Here is a 6,000-nt window from a genome sequence, read left to right as displayed (position 1 = left end):
CACATGATAAACACCTCATTTTAAAAGGAAGAAAAGTTGCATTTTTCAATTATTAAAATGTGATTGAATGTACAGTACTTGTAACATGCCTATATTCAAAAATAGCTCAGGAATCATAGAGTACTTGTTTAATTGTTATGTTCTTTTTTGTTGATAATGACAAATGTACAAATAGTAATGTACGAAGAAAATGTATTCGCTTTTTTTCCCCCAATGATTGAGGTACAACTTGTGCCAAAAAGAACATCTCCATGAAAAATGTGGTATGTATTTATTTTCCAAATGATACATTAAAACAACAGCATTTACATTTGAGCAGCCTTAAAGCTGAAGCAAAAGAGGTAACATTTTAAATATCAGTTGACAAGCTTTAACTCTTGCAACCAAAGTGCACTAATCATCCTGTGTATGTATGTATGTACGGTGGGGCAAAAAAGTAGTCAGCCACCGATTGTGCAAGTTCTCCCACTTAAAATGATGACAGAGGTCTGTAATTTTCATCATAGGTACACTTCAACTGTGACAGACAGAATGTGAAACAAAAATCCAGGAATTCACATTGTAGGAATTTTAAAGAATATATTTGTAAATTATGGTGGAAAATAAGTATTTGGTCAAAGCTCTCATTGATGGAAGGAGAATTTGGCTCAAAATCTCACTATACATGTATCCAAAATGGATACATGGATGATACATGTATCATGTATCATTTTGGCTCAAAATCTCACCATCCATGTATCCAATATGGATACATGGATGATACAGCAGATGAAACCAAAATAGAACTTTTTGGTATAAACTCAACTCATCGTGTTTGGAGGAAGAGAATACTGACTTGCATCCCAAGAACACCATAACTACTGTGAAGCATGGGGGTGGAAACATCATGCTTTGGGGCTGTTTTTCTGCTAAGGGGACAGGACGATTGATCCGTGTTAAGGAAAGAATAAATGGGGGCATGTATCGTGAAATTTTGAGCCAAAACCTCCTTCCATCAGTGAAAGCTTTGAATGGTTGACCAAATACTTATTTTCCACCATAATTTACAAATAAATTCTTTAAAATTCCTAGATTTTTTTTCACATTCTGTCTCTCACAGTTGAAGTGTACCTATGATGAAAATTACAGACCTCTGTCATCATTTTAAGTGGGAGAACTTGCACAATCGGTGGCTGACTAAATACTTTTTTGCCCCACTGTATGTATAAAACCAATCAACGATAGTTGAAAACATATTTTATGTATGAAAATTAAATAGTTGCAAGCCTGGCAACGCACTGAAGGAATGTGTAAATGACAATCTTCCCCCTCACCTCATTAGACTGAAGAGTCAAAACTGGCCAAAGCGAGTATGCAACCCAGCAGCATGAATGCACCCTCCATCCTGATTCTACGGCACCATATTGAACATCACAGCCAGTGAACACAATGACATTCAAGGCAGTTTAAAGAGAAAAAAGCAATGCTGTTACACACCTTTCTGCCGTCAGAGGCAGAGCTGTGGTACGCGCAGACTTTGCACTACTGCAACGCTAACAACCCGCGTTATTTTTCAAGAGCTGTCCGTGGGTACGTGCTCGAAACCCTCGGACTCCTTCACCAGCACCTTCTCCAGGATGACTCGGCCCTCCTTGTAACGCCGGCTTTCCTCAGTAGCAAACTTGTACATCCACCGCAGCTTGCAGAAGACATCAACCTGGAGATTGACAACCTGGATGGAGAGACAGAAAATGTCAAAATTATTAGAACATTTACAACTTTTACTGGTGTGTTAGAAACTATTGTAAAATGCCTGAGCGATTGTATGGAATATTAAGGAATCTGAATATTTAGAGTAAAAATGCTAACTACAACCTTTTATGTATACTTGACCAAAAATCCCTTCATATTCTCTACTGCTCACTAGTGTTACCATATCTGAGTCACTGTGTAGAAATATGGGGAAACAACTACAAATGTGCGCTTCATTCATTAACTGTGTTACAAAAAAGATCAATTAGAAAAATACATAATGTTAGATATAGAGAACACACAAACCCTTTATTTATTCAACTAAAATTATTGAAATTCAACGATTTGGTGCATTTGCAAACAGCTACAATTATGCACAACGTATCAAGATACCGGTGATGGAATTCCTGCTGGGAATTGCTGCCTGACGCACCTCCTCCAGTGCCTTTTGAACAGGTGTGCTGTGACACTTCACTGAACACCTCTGCGGGCATAAAAGGGTCATCAGCTGGGGACCACCATTCACCAACATTTCGCTCCTTTAACCCCAGTACGTCTCATGATGGCGGAGTGATGGCAGGGATATCTCCCTGCCAACCCCTGCTAATGGGGGTGTTTGCCCCCCAACTCTTATGCTTCCTCCTTCAGGCATGTGATTTGACCACAATGAAAAAGACTGAAAAAATTTCCGGGGGTCTGGGAGACGAAAGCCCCCCCAGCCAGGTCCAGGCAGGTGAAGCTCCTGGTTTTTCACAAATTTAACATGCTAAAATTAACAAAGACAGCACCATTTGAAGAAAAATATTTTTTTGTTTAAAGACATGAAAACATCATTTTTGAACATATTTGAAATCATTCTATCATCACTATTAGTCAGATATTGTATGTATGGGGTAAAAATAAATATCAGTGGTGTAACAGGTTTGCCAAGATTTATTATTATACAAAATATATTTTAAAATTAAGACTATTACATGATATATGCTATCAGAAAGTAGCATTAATTGTAAAATAAATAACCACTAATAACAATTCACAGTTTTAAAGTATATGCCTAATTGCCTACAAGTTCAGTTATAAATATAACAAAATACCAAATGTAAACATTTCTTTCTTTTCGCCAAAATAGGATATAAATTTATGAAAATAATTAAACATGTTTAGTATTGTTTACTCATATTTGAAAATAGGAAATAATAATAATGTGAGGACACTGACATATTGCATGAAACAAGTGTGAAAATATTTACCTTCAAGATTGTTACACCACTTACAATATTGTTTCAAGATATTTCATAAGAACTTAATATTACAAAATAGTATTATATGCAAATTTATTTCAAATAAATTGTTAATTTGAATCAATTATGCGACTCTTTCAACTTCTGTAATTTCATAATATATTTTCACGTGGCTTTTTATTTTTAGAAATAACCCATTTATATTTCGCAAAGCCATAATTGGTTAATATTTAAAACAAACATGCGTATTTCGCAAGCAAATATTTTTTAGCTGACCTCATTATTAACTACCTTGTCTGCAAGTGAAGTGGGTTGTTTGGGTGGATCTTTCCTCTCGATGTCAATGGTAGTTGTTGATGTAAACAAAGGATGAAGTCCGTAAGGTTTGCTCACTTTCGGTTGAAATCCAAAAGTACCAGCTAGTGAAAAGTTAGTTTTCCTTGCTTCAAGTTCTTTCATATGTTTTTGGTTTCGCATGTACTTCCAAAGCCTTGAAACCTTGTGATCCATAGTCAATATTATCATGACACCACGTGCACAAAACTTTTCGGGGACGATCGATTCTCCGACTAAAATCGCCGAACAAAGTCGTAACTTCCTTCTTTCCAACAGTATCAGTGATTTCCCTTTCCTTCCAGTCCCATCGAAACTTATTTTTGACATGTTTATCAATTTCTTTTACCCGTGAAGCGTTCTTTCTCTCGAGAACAGACATCGTTTACATTTGGAAAATTGCGGTAATGACGTCATCATTCATAACAGATGTCCTGATTGGTCACAAGGAACATATCGACCAATCAACTACGGCGTAATATAAGCTACGTCTCGATTACAAAAGACACCTTTTTTTTTCCCCCCCGAGATTAAAAAAGACGGAATTCCGACTTTAGACGGAAAAATCACATGCCTGCTCCTTAGCCACAGCCAGAAGTCTTGCAAGCCTCTGACCAGAAGACCGTAGCGATTTTTCGACGATCTCCCTGGGGAACTGGAGCTGCTTCCCCAGGTCGACCCTCATGCTCCACTCATTTCCTGTTGAGAGGAGTCTCGCTGTAGCAATGACCTTAATGGCCCTCGGACACCGCTTTGGTGTTTAGGTGTTCCTGCTCAGTTCTTGCCACTTCTACCACCACCATGGCTCTCCGGTCTTCTTTGGAAGCCTTTGACCAGAACAAGGGAGCCTCGCCCCTCCCAAGGCCTGCTCGACCTACGGAATGGATTAACCAAAGAAATCAAACGAAGCACCAATATGATTCAGTTTAAGAGACTGTTCGAACTAAGAGTGCTCACAATCTTCACAAAGTACACAGAACAAGAATTATGATGAACATCTTGAACCCCTTTTTTTTTTTCTTTCTTTTTATTGGGCTGGGCATTGTTCTGGTGTATCGTAAAATTCTTAAGACGATGGCAGCCACTTATGGAGCCCAAAGGCTGTCCGTCGTAATGGAAGGTTTGGGCAGGGCTATGGGAACACAGACTGTGATGATTTCTGAACTAGATCGCAAGATGGATCACATCATGGAGAAGTTTGCTGAAAAGGAAGATTGAATTGAATTTGAGACAGCCAGCATGGACTAAGAACAGACAAGCCATTGTTTTGTCTGTTCGGGAAAAACAAACATCCTAATCTACGATTTGACTTCCTCGAATGGTCTTGACGCGGACCAGGCTGTTCTGAAAAACACCCCCGAGGACACCTCAATGATGGACAATTGTGACCTCCCTTCCTTCTCAACGACACCTGGAGTCGAACTTTTTCAGATCGGCCTCAGTCTACAAAAACATTACACCATCACACCCAAGACAATTGGGCACACACGCACACAGCTCCACTCCCACACCCCACGCCTTCACCACCGCTTGTTTTTCCCTTCAGAGCCTTCCATCCTCTGTGCGAGTTGTCGCGATTAAATGTAATGTTTATGCGTGCATTGCAAATTAGGTTTTTTCCCTTGGACTCAGCCTGGACCCCCTTCCGGGACTGATATTTTTTTACTCTTCCCCCCTTTCCCAATATCACCTTTTTCCCACCTTTTTAAGGAGCGCCGTAAAAATGGCTGATCCGTTGGCGGATCCTGTAACGTATGTCAGCTCTTAGTGGGACTGTGCCGAAATTGTACTTTTCAGTTCTTATGTGTCTTGTGCATGTTAAGAATTGACAATACATCTTTTCCATTTCTATTCCATTCCATTCGAGACAAAGTTTATTTATGTACTTAATACTTGTTTGCTTACTATGGTGTATTATTTATGTATTATATATATTATATACTGTATCCAAGATTAAATACTTCTCTAAACTGGACTTTAAGACAAAATGAATGCGATTATACAAAGTATGTTTTCATTGAGGATAGCTATTGCTGCTTCAGATACAAATACAGAAAGGAAATATACACTCACAATACTTGATTTATTTTGTTAAAAGCAATGGGACCAAAAAGTATTTAATAACAACTTTATCAAATAGTTTTTGGACCCATTTATCATATCATAATATCATTATAATAACGTTTTTATGAAAGCGAATAACTCCCTTTTTTTCCCCCTATAACTCTAATAAGCAGACCTAAATCAACAATGACTAGATAAATGATGGGTTTTAGCAGTTTGAGTACTATATAAGTCCAAACCATTATTATTATTATTGACTCTGGACATGATTGAACTATGTCTAGGCAGAACCTCTTTTTATCCAACCTTTTCATAACAGGGCTACTGTTATTGCTATTCAATTTTTGCCATGTTTTTTTAAATTTGCAATGTAAATAAATGCATCAATAAGGTGGCTGTGTGTAACAGGACAACATATATTAAAGGCCTACTGAAACCCACTACTACCCACCACGCAGTCTGATAGTTTATATATCAATGATGAAATATTAACATTGCAACACATGCCAATACGGCCTTTTTAGTTTACTAAATTGCAATTTTAAATTTCCCGGGACTTTTTTCTTGAAAACGTTGCGTAATGATGACGTGTACGCGTGACGTCACCGGCTGTTATGAATATGAGCGCTGC

General features: G+C 38.0%; 1 protein-coding gene across 2 annotated transcripts in view; it reads right to left on the bottom strand.

Moving 5' to 3' along the window:
* Nucleotides 1-254: 254 nt before the first annotated feature.
* The window catches only part of LOC133542542 (CMP-sialic acid transporter-like), a 37,491-nt gene continuing 31,745 nt past the window's right edge, over nucleotides 255-6,000 (bottom strand). For both annotated transcript variants that reach the window (XM_061886767.1, XM_061886768.1), the window contains one exon: nucleotides 255-1,711. The gene's annotated coding sequence lies outside the window, so the exon portion shown is untranslated. The remainder of the gene's footprint in view (nucleotides 1,712-6,000) is intronic.

This window comes from Nerophis ophidion, linkage group LG24 (genome assembly GCF_033978795.1).
Source record: "Nerophis ophidion isolate RoL-2023_Sa linkage group LG24, RoL_Noph_v1.0, whole genome shotgun sequence".
NCBI lineage: Eukaryota > Metazoa > Chordata > Actinopteri > Syngnathiformes > Syngnathidae > Nerophis > Nerophis ophidion.
The sequence above is the reverse complement of the archived record's forward strand: the minus strand, read 5'-3'. Positions and strand labels throughout refer to the sequence as shown.